Genomic DNA, 17,149 nt, shown 5'->3' with positions numbered 1-17,149 from the left:
TCAGACATTTATTTCCTAGCCGTGTGGCCCTGGGCAAGTCATGTAGCCTCATTTGCTTCCATTGCCTCATCTGTAAAATGAGCTGGAGAAGGAAACAGAAAACCACTCCAGTATCTTTGCCATGGACAGTAGTAGAGCACTGTAGTCCATGGGGTTACGAAGAGTCGGATATAACTGAACAACCACCACAAAAAGGAAGAAAATAACATAATAGGAAAAGGAGCAGATGTGAAGCCCAGTGTTTCAGTAAATATAGGTTTTAGTTTTGGCTCTGCCATTTACTGACAGTATGACCTTGGACAATTCATTCAACATCTATGGTCTGTAGCTTTCTTTGTAACACACACTGGACTAGATTGTCCAAATCCCTTCTGAGATATAACAGTCTGTGATTCTTTGAGATGAGAAACCCTGAACCTAGAGTCAGCCTTCCTGTCAACCTGTGCCTCTGTGCACAGGAAGGATTGCTCTGTTCCCAAGTCTAGGGCCATGCTGTCCTTATTTCTGTGCCTGTCATCCATGTTGGTTGGACTGTGGACCTGCCTGGGTGTTGTCATTTCAGGAAGCCCTGGTGGCAGAACGTATCTTTGGGGCTGAAAGGAAAAGGTGTGCTGCACTTATGTCTTTCATGTCCACAGCCATCATGTAAGTCTCCATCAGTACAGGGACAATACTTCTTCACTGGAATCGATCAGCTGCTCAGTGATCAAGGCACCAAGCAAAAAAAAAAAAGTCTGGAGAGAGGATGACTGGTTTCCATGGCAACAGCTGCTTGCCTGAGCACAACACACATTCTCCCCCATCTCACCCCCACCCCTTGTACGTATGCAGGGGTTTATTTATTATTGGCAAGACCGGAGGATGGTGATCTGGGGCTTCCTGTGCAGATATGCTGAGTAGTCTCCACCCCTGTACTGAGGTCATATTTGAGCTCAGTGATAAGCAGAGAGACAGCCAGATTACCCAAGGTACCAGGTTTTCTCTATGGATAAAGGCTGTCCTCTCTGCCTTGCACACATATGTTGTGTTATTCCCCTGATGTTTCCACTGGGCCCTTGATTACTAGTGGGGGAAACCAGTTACAAGATCCCCTTCCCACTGAGTAGGGGAAACAGAAAGCTTGTGACAAGGTCATATGGTGAGTCAGCCCTCCCCTCCTGTCCTCCCCAACTCCCCCACTCCTAACCCCGCAAGTCCCTCTGGTGACGCATGCTTCTTTCTGAGCCATGATGTTTTTGGTTTTCTCCAGGGAAAACAAAGAGCTGAGCATTGCCACCAAAGATGCCACCACATGCTATCTCACCCTTAAACACCTTTGGTTGTCAAGCTTTTTGGAATGGCAGGACTGCCCCTGTGAAATGACACGAGCCACTTCCTCATTTGACAGGCAGAATGATGACTTGGGGAAGCAGGAGTCTCCCTTTGGAGGGAGGGAGCGAGCTCTAATCAGCAGATGATTTATAGCCTTCCTTCTTTGGATGTTCCCAAGACATCTCTTCCTAGACCAAGTGCATTCTCTGGAGCCTTGTATCAACAGCAGGAAAAATAAATGCTGAGGAAATGCTTTGCGAGGTGATGGGTGAGGCCCGTATTTAATCTAGCTCAAGTCTGTCCTGTTCTTTTCTGCTAAGGCTCATGAATACCAAGGCACTGGAAGCTTGGGCAGTCCAGTTCCCTTCTCCCTCTTTCAGTGTTGCTGTGCACGTTTCTCCATGGATAAAGGCTGTCCTGTCTGCCTTGCACACACGTGTTGCGTCGTTCTCCCTCAATTTCTAGTGGGGAAGGGCCTGGTGAAAAGGTGTGCCTTATACTTAGCAAGATGGGGAAGGCTTCCTTCCTTTACATTTCTTCTAAAATGACAAAGGACAGAATACTGACCTGAATCACTTTGGTGCTTAGAGATTTTGTTGCAGAACGTTCAGGCAATGTGAATGAATGTATTGCTATTAAATTCCTCCCCAGTGAAGAAGAATAATTCAAAGGTGGAAAGAAACCTCAAGGACATTAACATTATGTGGATAGAATTTAGAATCGATCAGTCAACAAGTAGTTGTTTTTGTGGGGGAAATAGAGATAACAGAGTTGGACACCAAGGCTAACATGCAAGAGACAGCCAGGAAGCCAGCAGACACCATTGAGCCCATACATTATGTGCTAGATATTCTAAGCATTGTAGGAGTTGTACTTCGCAAGTACTATATGGAGGAAGTGGAGCTAGATAAAGAGATTCTGGGGACTTGGAAGCTTGTAAGATCCTCTTGTATAAGTGGTATGATGAGGCAGCCATCAAAATGACTGTGAATTTAATATGCTGTATGACACACAGTCTGGAGGTAGCTTAGAATATGCATGGTCTGATGATGGGTGGTCATCTCATGTCACATAACCTGCCCACTATGCCTTCCATTACATTGTTGAGGTTGTGTGCAGGTATGGAAATATCACTTAGTGCAACCACATGACTCATCATGTTACATTATATGGAGAACATAGGTTTCAGAACTGGGCAGGTTAGTCCACATTTGGAGTATTGTGTTCAGATCTAGATATCACAATATAGAGAAGACAAACTGTAGAATGACCAGAGGAGAGTATCTAGGATGAACTCAAGGGCCTTGAGTTCAAGCCATTTAAAGACTTATTGAAGGAACAGGGGCTGTATAGCATGGGAAGGGAAGAGAATAAACATTCATTAAGTGCCTGTTACATGCCAGCCACTGAGCTAAACACTTCACAAATATTATCTCATATTTTAATCCTCTTAACAACTTGTGAGGTAGATGCTATTATTATCCCTGTTTTATAGTTGAGGAAATTGAAGCAAGCAGAGGTTAAGTGACTTGTTCAGGGTCACACAGCTAGTAAGCATCTGAGGCTAGATTTGAACTCAGATCTTCCTGACTCCTCAGTGTGCCACCTAGCTGCTTACAAAGTGCGACACATGGTCAGTATCTTCACATGTGTGAATAACCACTACGTGGAAGAGGGATTAGATTTGTTCTGTTTGGCTGCAAAGAACAGAGCAAGGAATAATAGGTGAAGGTTGCACAAAACCAGACATGGGCTTGATTTAAAGATATAATTCTTGACCAGGATAGCTCTCTAGAAATGGAGTGGGCTGTCACTGAAAGTAGTGATTCTCTCTCATCGATGAACTTCTGGCAAAAGCTGGATGGCTGTTTGTTGAGTATGTCTGGTGTGGGTTGGATGAAATGGTCACTGAGGTCCCTTCCAACTCTGAGATTTCATGATTCTGTGGATGCAGGAGAGAAGAATATTCACAAGGGCTGGAATAGCCAGGGAATACATCATGGAGGTAGTTAGACTTGGTCTGGGCCTTGAAGAATGGATAAGGTTTGAGTAGGATAAAGGGAGAATGAGCAAAATCATGAGGAAAGCTATAAGTTTGGTGCTTTTCATGGGAGGCTGAAGTCATTAGAGTTTAAATTCTGTGAGAGTAGGGATTGTTTCATGTTTTGTTTTTGAATTCCCTGCATCTAGCATGATACTTGGCACACATCAGGTGCTTGATAAATACTGACTGATTTATTGATGATATGGGTGAAAGTAGAATGTTGGGTATGAGTGGAAGGTGGTAGACTCTAGATGGTGGGAGGAAGGAGTAGAGTTAAAGAATTTCAAAGATCCATGTGTTTATTAGTTTGGGTTTTCTCTCATACTGATGATGTCCAGGGGTTCTTAACCTTTTTATGTCATGAAGCACTTTGGCAGTCTGATAAAGACTGTAGACTCCCCAGAATGTTTTTCAGTGCATAAAATGAAACACACAGGACTGCAAAGGAAACTGATTACATCAAAATACAGTTATCAAAATGTGTTTTTATTTTTATTTTTTTTTGTTGTTGTTTTAGGCAATGGGGTTAAGTGACTTGCCTAGGGTCACACAGCTAGTGTTATGTGTCTGAGGCCAGATTTGAACTCAGGTCCTCCTGAATCTAGGGCCAGTGCTTTATCCACTGCACCACCTAGCTGCCCCCGAAAATGTTTTTAAGAAAAGGTTCACAGACCCCAGGTTATGAAGCCCCAACTCTTAGATCATCTTTGTGAGTTATTGCAACTGAAAATCCATCACCTATTGCCCCCTGGTTATTGATAAGCTTCTCAGTATTATAGATTACTGCCTCAGTAATATAGATTACTGAAAGCCTATCTCTGGACCTAATCTTGAAGCAATTCTCATTTCAGGATATTTTGACTTTTGGCTTGGGCATGTCCCCCAAAATGGTGAGAGGATTAGAAGGTATTGTCAATACTCCATTTTTGCTGACTTTGTGTTACAATATCATCATGTTACATACATATGTGATGCCTCATCACCTTTGGTAGCTTACTGAAAAGTCCTCTCTCCTCTTCCATACCCTGTCTCCCAAAGGATACACACAATTTAGAGAAACACAAATGCACAGAGAAAGCCATTCTGGTAACCACGCTCTGCCACAGAGGTCTCACCTGGCTCTCTTGCTCCCTCCTCTGTCCATACAGTAAACTCTCTAGTAGGAGGACCAGTTTAGGATCACCAGCCCAGAAGCTTGGGCTAACTCTGATTTTATCAGCAAGCTAAGAGGGAGAGAGGAGCTAATGCCCTCCTCAGGGCTCTTGGCAATAGAAACTGCCTTCTTGCCACAAAGATGAATTGCCCTGCTTTGATGAATGTATTAGGATTCAGGTTGGAAGGACTTACCAGAGCTAGTCTTGGAAAACCCAGGATTGCATTCATGCTACAATAAAGTGCCAGATAAAGATGTTAGTGGTTTGTCCACCTGAAAGGGGCAAATTGGGGAGCAGTGAGTCATCAGTAAGATATATAGATGAAGAAGAAAAGGGAAATTATTAAAATAGAAGCCATCAATTTCAGGAATGTCAGTCCCAGCAGCTGTAGAGACTGGGTGGGAAATGTCTTTGGGAAGAAACATTCCTTTGATCATTTCTTAACAGCACAATAATATTCCATTATGTTCACATAACTATTTTGCTGGTCATGGTACATTTCAAAGTTCTCTATTAATGAGTTATTGTGATTATTGGCTAGTCTGTTATTTTTTTAAGTAATGATAGAACAATCTGTCTTTAAACAGTTGCTTTTTATTTATTTAGTCTTGCCTTAGTTTTTTCCCCATGGGCTTGTGACTCCAGATAGAAAAAAAGAGACTCCTCACTTTAATCCTTGTGTCCCAAGCTTTATCTCTAGTATAGCTTTATAATTAGAATTAATCTAGAAAAATCTGCCTCTTACTGTGCTAGGGAAACCTCTTTTATTTCCAGAATATCAAAGGAAATGATATGTCTGTATTTGCGCAACAATAACTTCTGACTGGACAGTTACTGAGTGTCTGTCATCAATCGGCCATCGTGGTGTTTGTGATTAACAATGAAAACAATTGTAAGTGGAGGGGAAGCATAATGAGGCTTTTAACTTCAATACAAACAGGTCAGAGAGGAAAACTGTCATTTATAATATTACATAAATACTACTAATAGTCACAATTAATATTACCTTGAATTCCATGGGAGCTTTTCTGAGCAGTCAATTTCATTTATAATGATAAGAACTCCTCACATTTGAACGATAATGCTATATGTACCCTATAAGTTCTTCACATATGCATGATCTCATTTGATCCTAACAGTGAACTTTTGAAGTGTGAAGAGCATCATTATCCCCCTTATAAGATGAAGAAACTGAGCCTAAGAAGCTTAAGTGGCTTGCCTAATGAGTTAGGGAGAAAAGGGAGAGAGAACTAACATAGAGCAGTGAGAAAAGTCATCAATTTGGGAAGATCTGGAGCTGAATCTCTGTTCTGCTCACTTACTTAAGTGGGTGACGTTGATGAAGTTCTGTGAGAATTCTGTGCCTCAGTTTCCCGGGGTTAAATATCCATAGCAACATTTTTGTGTGTGTGTGTGATTACAAAACTGGAAACAGAATGGATGCCCATCAAAGAATTGTTGAACAGTTTGTGGTATAAGATATCATGGAATGTTATTCTGCCATGAGAAACAACAATTCTGAGGAATTCAGTTGTTCAGTCATATCCAATTCTTCATGACCCCATTTGGGGTTTTCTTGACAAAGAAAATAGAGTGGTTTGCTATTTCTTCTCCAGCTCATTTTACAGATGAGGAACTAAGGCATACAGGGTTAAGAGACTTATCTAGGCTAACATAACTGGTAAGTATTTGTGGCCAGATTTGAACTCATGAAAATGCATCTTCCCGATTCCAAGGCCAGTGCTCTATCCACTGCACCACCTAGAGAATTCTTTATATGGAGGAAGCCATATATGAGTTGATGCAGAGTGAAGTAAGCAAAACCAGGAGAAAATACACATTAGTACAACATAAGTGAACGAAACACTGAAAGGAATCTAAACTCTGTGAGATTGTAATGACCAGTCTTGGAAAATGATGTAATGCAATGGTGTCAAACTCAGATAGTTACAGGGGCCACTAATCTGTGCATAAAGATGCCTGTGGGCTGCATAGTGACAGTTTGAAAATGTAATATTATCTATGTTTTATGATATTGTTATTCATTTTGCTAAATATTTCCCAATCACATTTTAATCTTGGCCAAGTGTTGCTGGTTGCATGCGTTGCAAGTTTGACACCGCTGAAGTAATGCATCTGTGGGAGAGAGGTGAGAAACTGACTCTGTATGGGAGATATTTCATATGCTACCAGACACGGTCATTGTGCTGGCTGGTTTTGCTTAACTGTTCTTTTTACTTCTTAAAAAAGGAACACTCCACTGGGGTTGAGGTGGGACTACTGGTGCATGAGGTTATATCCTGAATTGATCATGATGTAAAAATAGAAAGAAACAATAGAACTCATTAAAAAAAGAAGAGCAAAATGAAGAGATTATGCTACATGACTTTTAAAGTTCCTCCAAGAACTGTATCTAAGCAGGACTAGAAAACTCTGGATTCTAGACTACTAAACTAACCTATTAACCTAAACTCTTTCCATTACAATATATTCTAGGGTAGGAACTTTTGATGGCCCTGGTAATCATCTCTTGCATTTGCATATGGCTCTAATATGTTTTACAAACTGTCTTATTTGATCCTCACAACAACTCTTTTATTCTCATTTTACAGATGAAAAAAAGGGAAGCTCAGAGAGGTTAAATGAGTTGGCCAAGGATGCATATCCAGTAAGGGTTTGAGGCAGGTTTGAACTCATATCTTCCTACTAAGTCCAAGAGGTGTCCATTTCACTTTATTAAGGAAGAGAATGAAGCTATGTGCTGTCCATTCTAAGTAAGAACATTTTTCTCCTCCCTTTTTGGAAAATAAGGATAACATAAACAAAATCTAGGATAATAATGATCTCTAGTTTCCTTCTAGGTCAAACTAGGACTTAGTGACTGGGTGATAGTAAAAAAAAAATTAAGACTCACAGAAGATGGGTGATTCTCATAAGCATGAGTTAATCCTTTTGTTGGAAAAATGGCTAAGCAGTGAGCAACAAGATTGTTCTCCATTGCCAAGTTTGGAAAAAACACAGAAAATGAACTGAAAGAATGCCATTTGACATCACTGCACATCAGAGCCAATCCAGCTGACATCAGGAGAACTTGTCAAAGTTCTGGAGATGTTTGTTTCAAAGTAGATGGGATGAAAAGACACTTTTAATACCAAGCAGCTTTTCCTCCCTCAAGTAATATGTGAAGCCATAAAATGCTTTGAAAACAGAAAGAAAAACAAAAACTACTCTTTCACTCTACCCTTTCAGACTGGAAGAATCAATCAATTAATAAGTATTAAAAACACCTACTGTGTGCCAGGCACTGTTAGATGCTAGGGATGTAGAAACAAAGAATGAAACAACCCCTACTTCTCAACTGTAAGCACCATTGCTCATTCCCACTGTGTGGATGAAGATTTGTGCTAAGACTAAGAAGGCCTGAACAGGCTTATCGGAAGACAGGGAAGGAGCCAGTGGATGGGGAGGAAAATGAAGAGAGATCTTCACCTGAGCTTATGGATATTTTGGGGCAACCAACCAGGTGGCTCAGTGGACAGAGTGCTGGGCCTGGAGTGGGGAAGACTCATCTCCCCGAGTTCAAATCCAGCCTCAGATACTTACTAGCTGTGTGATACTGGGCCACTTAATTAACCCTGGTTTCCTCAGTTTTTTCATATGTAAAATGAGCTGGAGAAGGAAATGGAAACTCATTCCAGTATCTCTGCCAAGAAGACACCCAATGGGGTCACGAGGAGTTGGACATGATTGAAAATGACTGAACACCAATGAATTGGATAAATTTTAGGGGGTCCATGAATGTGAGGGAAAAATTACATCCTAATTTTCACTAGCCTTTAAATGAAATTTTAGCTTTTTCTTCAATTATTAAAAAAAACATTTTTTGAGAAGGAATCAATGTTTCACCAGATTGCCAATGCAGTCCATGACTCAAAGTTAAAATCCTTATTTAAACAGCAAGGTGGCACAGTGAGTAGAACACTAAGCCAGGAGTCAGAAAGACCTGAGTTTAAATCCAGCCTCAGTAGCTGTGTGACCCTGGGCAAGTCATTTAAACTCTGTCTGCTTCAGTTTCCTCAACTGTGAAATGGGGATGATAACAACATCCACCTGTCAGCATTGTTGTGAAGATCAAATGAGATAATATTGGTAAAGCACTTAGCACAATGCCTGGCACATACTAGGTGCTATATAAACTCTCATTCCCTTCCTCTTCCTCCTGTCTTAAGACAAATTCTTAGCCTGAGAAGAAAGCATAAACTTAGGAGAAGAAGTAGATGAAGTTATTCGTAGGGAACAGTTTCAAGTTGTGATGTGGCGTGGTATACTGCCCTGGTCATTGTATGGTGAGTGATCTGGGGTCTCCAATGATCCCTGAAGAAATGGATTGTGTGTCTTTGGGCAAGTCACTCGACTGTCTTGGTTTTCTCTTCAAGTTGGATTGGGTAACCTACTAAAAATCATAAGATCCTAGATCTAATGTGTAAAGAGATTTCAGAGGCCATTGAATTCAATCCTGTTATTTCACAAATGAGAAAACTGAGACCCAAGGAAGTTAAATACCTTGCCCAAGGTCACATAAGTAATAAATAGCCAATGGGGGTTTGAACTCAGGTCTTTGAGTTCCGGATCCAGTTATCTTTCTACTACACCATGTTCTTTCTAGCAATGTGATCTATCTACAAACCTCCATGTTCACTGTAGGTGATCGCTTTTGGACTAGACATAGAGTCAGCCAAGGCCACACCCTTTTACTTGAAGCATGGAGTTCCAGTAACTCTCCATCAGCTCCAGCTCCTAGTAGTCCATTTTAGTATTTATCTAGGACATTTTCTACTGTTCCAAGAGGTATCACAAGTATGCAGTGGGTGGCCTTCACTGGCCCTCAGGCAGTGGTCTGCTAGTAAATGTTTAAAAAACATCTTTCTTTTAAAAAGTATGCATGACACATTTTAAAGTTTAATATTCATCTTTAACAATTTCTCCATCACTTTCTTGAGTCTAGACAATCAACAAAATGTTAAATCAAATCATGGTTTGTTTACTGATGATGACCAAGTCTCATCTTTTCTTGATGAATTACACAAGTTCTCAGTTGTTTTTAGTTGGGGCAGGGGAGGCTTTTTATGGAAAAAAGAGAGATTTGAACATCTGTGTGGGACTGACTTTTCAAACCCATGCCTGAGAATCTTCTGGGTTTCCCCAGGAGTCTTTCTTTCTTTTTTCCTTTTATTTCTTTTTTGTTTTTTAAATTTTTTATTTGTTTTCTTTTTTCATGGGGGGCTTTCTTTCTTCAGTCGTAGCACATTGTTAGTTAATTTAGAAAAAGGGGAAAAAACATCAATTTGCTTGGAAATTGTCAATTGTCAAGGCATAAAGACTCACAATGAAAATTTAACAACTGACTCACATAAGCCCATGTGAGTTGGACATAGTATGCTTATGCCCTCAGAGAATGTGGAGCCACCATGAGAAAAGACCCTCAGATGCAGGTCTCAACAGTGGCTACCTCTCACATTTTTTAGAGGCAGCTAGGTGGCACAGTGGATGGAGAGCTAGAGACTTGGAGTCAGGAAGACATGAGTTCAACTCTGGTCTCAGATTCTCATTAGCTCTGTGACCTGGGCAAGTCACCTAACCACAGTCTGCCTCAGTTTCCTCACCTGTAAAATGGGGAAATTATAGTACTTACTTCCTGGGGTTGTTGTGAGGATCAAATGTGATAATATTTGTAAGGCACTTTGTGAACCTTAAAGCACTATATACATTCTAGTTATAATAAAAGCAATAATACTGATAATCATAATTCTCTTTCAATTAGCTACAACAAGCTGCTATATATTTACTTTTTTGACTGTTTATTAAATAAATTTCATGATTCCTGGTCCAACTTTTAAAAGCACAACATTCCATTGTTCTCTCTAAAAAGATCTAAGATTGTATTTTGCTTATATGGGCCTTGATTTCTTTTCTTTTGTTGATAATTGACTTTTTGAAATTTAACGCAGCACGTACTCTAGGTTGGCCATGTAACACTCCTACTCTCACCCTGCCCAGCAGACCTGACAGTGTTTTCTTAATGACTATTTGTCATCCACCCTGTCACAGAGATAAAGTATACAATGTTCTGGCCCAGAATGCATTATTTATTTCCATCTGAGCCATATAAGGTCACCAGTAACTCAGAGGAATAAAGTACACCCATTAAAGACTTCCCCAGATTGTTTCCTAAAATAATCCACCCCAGATAATGAGACCTAGGGGAATAGTGATGTAAACACTATAAGCTCTGAAGTGAGACTGTTGGTAGAACCAAGGCAGTGGCCCAAACCTCCACACGTGATTCCTCTGTTCCAATGAAATTCTGATGATTGATTTAAGGACCAGATTATGGCTCTTGTATATGGAGGGCAGCAAGGTGCTTAGCACTATCAAGTGTCTTTTTCCCTTGATTCAACTCTTTGTAGATATGGCAGCACTCAGATTTGAAGAAAGGCTAATGTGGCTTTCAGTTATATTGTTTGCTTATTATTTTGTAAGTCATATCTCCTGTATGGGATTGTAAGTTACTTGAGGGTAGAGATATTGTAAGCACTCAATAAATACATGTTCATTAGAGAATCCAGAGTTCACCTATTGTTTCAGGCCATGGATGTGAGTTCTGTATCCAGCTCCTAAACTACAGAGAAGCTGCCCCCAGGAGAAGTTGCTGCTTGGTAGAGTTCTCTGGGGAAGTCATAGAGTCAAAGGATGATAGATTGAGAGCTGGAAGAGACCTCATAAGTTGTGGAATTAAAACTGTTAGGGGCTTTAGGGGCCATTCAGTACAATGCCTTGTTTTTACAAATAAAGCCCAGAGAAGTTAAATGACTTTTCTCAGGTCACACGGTAGATAGAACCAGATAATCTGACCCAAACCTAATACCCTTTCTTTGGGCCATTGCCAGTTATCTTGACCTATGCCTTGCCCCTGGACTCAGATGACTCTGGTAGGGAGAGTGAGGCTGGTGACTTTGCACAGTCTTCCTCACATAAATCCAATGGTCCTCTTCTAGAATGAAGGACAAACAACAACAACAACAACAGACAATTGCTGTTTCTACCTCTTCTCTGGAAATCAGGCTGAAGTGCTGTTTGTTATATACTCTATTCTTAATGCTACTGCTCTCAATAAAATCTCCCTAGCTTCCTCATATGAAACTCAGTTTTTCAGATGGCCGCATTTCCATACCCTTTCTCTCTTCTTCAGATGGGACTTGAAAGATTTTACTAAAAGATTTGGTTCTTTGTTATTTCCCCTATACACATTCCCAAAGAGAAGGATTAGGAAAATCCAGACTCACGGGAGCTTTTAGTGCCCCCTCCTGCCTCCCCACTGTGCTGCATCTGTGGGGATTGAGGAGTTGAAGGGGCTGGCTGACCTTCTTGGAATTGCTTGAAGCTTGTCTGGGAAAAAAAGTCCAAGCATGCCAGGGAATCCTTGTCTGGCTGTTCTGACACAAACACTTAATCAAGTCCCGAAGGATGTGTTAAGAGGGAGAAATCTGTAAATGTTTAGAGAGCTTTGAGTCATGAGTCATAAATGGTCTTGACATGTTTATAAGAAATGAAGCAGGCCAGAAAAGAAACCCCAACAACTTTTTTTTTTTGGAAGGGGGATAGGATTATCAAACTGATGTATGAAGGGAGCACAGTGGTTGTTAAATATTTGGACCTTGGGGAAACATCTGATGCAGAACCTTGTGACATCTGACTTTACAAAGTGATCCCAGGCTGGCTTAGATTAGCTCTTGGCTATATGCATATAAAGGTGCATGGGAGATTGGATGAGATGGTCTCCAAGCTCTCTTGTAACTCTGAGCCCTATGATCTTATGAACCAGAATGTCCAGTCACGGCCAGGGCAGTTTTCCCCATAACTCTCATTCCTGCTCAACTGCCACCACAGTGTTTTATGAGGTTGTCTTAGTGTATTTAGAAGGGACCTCAATGGTATTAGAGATTGGACTGCCCAATGCAAAATATCATAGGCAGGTGGTACATAGTGCCTGGCACAGAGCAAACCCTCAACAAATGCCTGAGTGAGTTACTAAGGAAACACTAGACTGTGTACCTCACATTCTGGAGCTGACAGTCCAAGGAAGGTGTCATATAGAGTGACAACAGCCAGGAAAACAAATACCCTTTCCTTACTTTTGAAGGGAACCTGGGTTTGGATCCTGTCTGTGCTATTTGTTATCTGTGTGGATTTCAGAGTTACTACCCATCTCTAGGCATCATAGGATCAGAGCTCTAGAGCTGGAAGATATCTCAGAGGCCAACTAGTCCAACATCTTCATTTTACAGAAGAGGTAATTGAGTCCCAGAGAGCTTAAGTGGTCTGCCCAATGACATCCAGCAATAAACATTAGAGGCAAGATTTGAACCCAGGTCCTCTGAGCCAATGATTTTTCCCACTGTGTCACATTCCATCACTTTCTTTACTTGTCAAATGATGTGATTGGACTGAGTGATCTTTGTGTCTTTCAGTCTTTGAAATTCTATTATTTAGGGGCAGCTAGGTGGCGCAGTGGATAGAGCACCGACCCTGAAGTCAGGAGGACCTGAGTTCAAATCTGGCCTCAGACCAAACACTTGACACTTACTAGCTGTGTGACCCTGGGCAAGTCACTTAACCCCAATTGCCTAAAAAAAGAGAAATGTTATTATTTATAGAGAGTTTAAAGTTTGCAAAGTCCTTTCCTCCCCAAAATCATGTGAATTTGGTAGGGCAGGTATTATCATCTCCATTTTATAAATGCAAACACTGAGGCTTAGAGAGGTCAAATTACTTGCCCAGGGTCACCAAGGGACTATCAGAGGTAGGATTTGAACTCTGGTCTTCTTGATTCTTCTTGATTGAGCTAGACAGTTGAGTGGGTAGAGCACTGGGCCTGGGGTCAGGAAGACTTGAGTTCAAATTTGACCTCAGACACTTACTAGCTGTGTGACCTTGGGCAAGTCACTTAACCTCTGTTTGCCTTAATCTGCTGGAGAAGGAAATGGCAGACCACTCCATTATCTTTGCTAAGAAAACTCCATGGACTTATGGTCCACAGGGTCATGAAGAGATGGACATGACTGAACAACAGCTGGATTCCAGGTCTAGTACTCTAGCTATTTACCTTACGTTGCCTCTAAATTATATGGTGGATTATTCCCCATAACACTTAGAACGTACTACAGTAAAGTCTCTGTTGTCCAGCGTACTATTAACTAGATTTCATTTTAAATTGTACTCTGCCTCCATAACTTGGTGATAAATGATATTTATATGTATGACCTCAAGGTATGGCAAAATGCTAAAATAACTTCTGAATCTTTAAATGGAGGTTAAATCATGCTCAGGATGATATCAGTGCATTTTGCTGTTTTCTAATCCTATAAAAACTGTTGAGCCATCCGTGATTTATATGGGTGCACTCTATTATATCCACCAGGATAGAGGAATGAAGTGTTCCATTCTACTGGGGCTAAGAAAGAGTTTAAGTGTTGTGTTGAATGAGATGTTGATTAGAAAGGAATGGTTAAGAAAAGGCTAGGTGAATCAGGGAAGGCTTAATGAAGAGGGTGAGTTTCTCTCTACCATTCATTTGGCATATAATGTCTTGTGTTCTTTTCCATTTCATTCTTATATTATTGATTGTACCTTATACACTCCTCCTTAATAGAATTCCCTGAAGTGACATTTTTTAAAGGTAAAGAATTTGAACACGCAATAATTACACATTTTTTTTGGTATTAGATAATATATTTACTGGGAACTAATTTTATGGGTCTTTAAAATAAGTAATTTAATTCATTTTTATTATCATTATCCTTGGAACCCAACAACACACTCTTAGGGTGATGAGGTAAAGCCTCAAGTCAAATATCTTAACAGACATTCAGTGAAAACTGTCTCTGAAATGCCTTTTTTCACAGACTTCACCTTTATTGGAACACTGACCCTTGTTACGTGAAGCTAGTTACAAATATTATCATAAGACACTAGGCACCTAGTTAGGTATGTACTTTTCCCCAGTTACCTTCTTGATGGGTAGTACACTGAGGCAGACACACAAAGATATTTTCATGTCAGAGAACTTTCTCCTTGGGATACCCAGATACTGCCTTTCCCCATGTCTTAGTCTTACTCTGGTTTGTGGCCATTCCAGGTCACATGAATGTACAAAGACCAGTCTCCCTATTTAAACTGACCAGAGCCAGAAACTACCTTTCCTCTTCCTAAAATATCTGCCTCCCCCCCTCCCCCCCCATTGCTGTAGGCCTTTTGAGGCATTGTTTGAATAGCAATCTATCTCAGAAAGAGCTCTGTTGCTATCCAATACCACAGTGCTGACAGCTAGTCATTCTCAGCTTTGCCACAACTGCTGGCCATGGTTCTGAACGCCATCTGTCCAAGTGCTAACAGTGATGATTGGTTACGTAGTGCATTGTTGTTTGTTTGTTTTCACACAGGCCAGATTTGAGGGGAAAAATTTCAGCCTAGAATCAGATCAATATTTGTACCCTAGCTCCATGACCATCCTATAAGATTCTTGAGGTCAAAGGACCATGTCTTATATTTCTTTGTGTTTTCTGTATCTAGAATATTGTCTTAAATATAGTAAACACGGGATTAATGTTTACTATTGTTGTTGATGGTGGTGAAGATTTTGGAAGATAAGAGAGACAGTAAAATTGAAGCTTTCATCAATAGGAATGCCCCCATAATTTTGAACAAGAGGCTTCTAGAAAGGAGACACTATGTAGGAAGCACTGTGCTGTAATGTCTAGAATTTTGAAGTACTTGAAGTTAGGAAGATCTAGGTTCGAACTCTGCCTCAGATACCTTTTAGCTGTGTAATCTCTCTCAATGTCCTCATCTGTAAAATAAAGGTAGTGATAGGCTCTTCCTCATAGGGTCATTAGGAAGATCAAATAAGATAAAGGATATAAATGAGATAATGTTCACACACATGCTTGTGATTGTTGTTGTTGCTGCTATTTGCCCATTTTTACCGTGAGTACCACAGGACAGGATTATCAAAGAATTAAATAATTTGTGGCAGGGAGGAGGGACTGGGACAAATAGGGGAACCAGGAGAGTGTGATGTAATAACAAGAATAATGGTTTTGGAATCAGAAGACCTTATTCACATGCTGGCTTCGCCACTAATTAGCTATGGAATTAGTGCTTTTCTCTCTCTGGACCTCAGTTTTCTCCTGAGTGAGTTGGATCAGATGATCTCTTAAGTGTCTTCCTTCACTAACCATCTGTGGTTCTCTTAGCCAACCAAAATGACTCCAAGGCCCATATTCTCTAGAGTCCCACTTGGAATGGCTATTGTACAGGGATGGCTCTGATAAAAGCTTTTGCTAGCCCCCTTCCTATATCCTTTTAGGAAGTCTTCCAGGTGTTGCTACCAAATGAAAATAAAGAGGATTGTAGAGCAGACATTTGAGATTATAAATAAGGATTGGAGATAGTCATAAAAAGGAGTAGGGGATGGAAAAGATGAAAGTTAAGTTGGAAATACCATATTCTCAGTGCAAATGAACAGTGTTACTGGGTGGTGGGCTCATAAAGTAAGTGATTAGGAACTGGGAGATATTTTAGACATCATCTTCTACAACGTTTTCATTGTAATGAAAAAGAGACTGAGGCCCAGTGAGGCTGAGTAATTTTTCTAAGGTCAGATAATAAGTAGTTGAAACAGGATTTGAATTCAGGTCTTTGGACTTGAAATCCAATTCTCAACTGCTCTCTCATCCTGGGACTTCCCTCTGTGCTATACTGGCCCCCCATCTCCTTTCAATGGGTTTCTTCTGAGGCCACCATTTTGGGAATAAACTCATGATAGCTGAAATTCATTTCCCCCAGCTGTGCTTTTGCTATTCTAGACTTTTCTACTATCCCCCCTCCAATAAGGGTACCTTCTTCCCCTCCTTTGACTTTCAGTTCCCTTTTATGTATTATTTTCTCCCATCACAATGTAAGCTCCTTGAGGGCAGAAATTATCTTTTATTTTTATTTTTCTATCCTCAGCACTTAGCACAGTGCCTGGTACATAGTAAGCTATGTAATAAATGCTTGTTGCCTGCCTGCTTTTTCCAGGTAGAGCTAATAGAAAATACAGCTTACAGTCTATGACCTGTGCCACCGATGATTATACTCATAACTTCATCTACACTCTTTGATGATAATACAGATGGGCAATGATTCACTGAAAAGAATTATGACTCAGGGATGACATTCATGTTATACCTCTCCCTGTCTCCCCTCCCACCTTTTACAATGCATTCACTGTTTTTCATATTGCAGCAGGAGTTCAGAATTACAGATTACTATGCATAGAACATTCCTGATGTACAAAATTATTATCCTTTCTGGTCTACTTACATTTTTTAAAAAGGTTGTCATTTCTACCTTTCTTTCCCAAGCCACTATCTCTGTTTTTTAAATGTAGGGAAACTGAGCCACAGTTAGGCCATGGATTAATGAAAAATGCTAGACTAATTTTCGGGAAACCCAGGTTGCCATCCCAGCTCTCTCACTAAGTAGCTCTGTGACCTTTAGGGATCTGTCTGGGTCTTATTTCCTCATCTGTGTGTATCAC

At 40.5% G+C, this 17,149-nt stretch overlaps 1 protein-coding gene across 8 annotated transcripts in view; it reads left to right on the top strand.

Moving 5' to 3' along the window:
* KCNMA1 (potassium calcium-activated channel subfamily M alpha 1) overlaps nucleotides 1–17,149 on the top strand; it is a 909,315-nt gene that overhangs the window by 286,227 nt on the left and 605,939 nt on the right. The window lies entirely within an intron of this gene.

Source organism: Phascolarctos cinereus, unplaced genomic scaffold (genome assembly GCF_003287225.1).
Source record: "Phascolarctos cinereus isolate Bilbo 61053 unplaced genomic scaffold, phaCin_HiC Scaffold_3;HRSCAF=262, whole genome shotgun sequence".
Classification (NCBI taxonomy): Eukaryota; Metazoa; Chordata; class Mammalia; order Diprotodontia; family Phascolarctidae; genus Phascolarctos; species Phascolarctos cinereus.
This window is presented reverse-complemented; position numbering and strand designations above follow the sequence as displayed.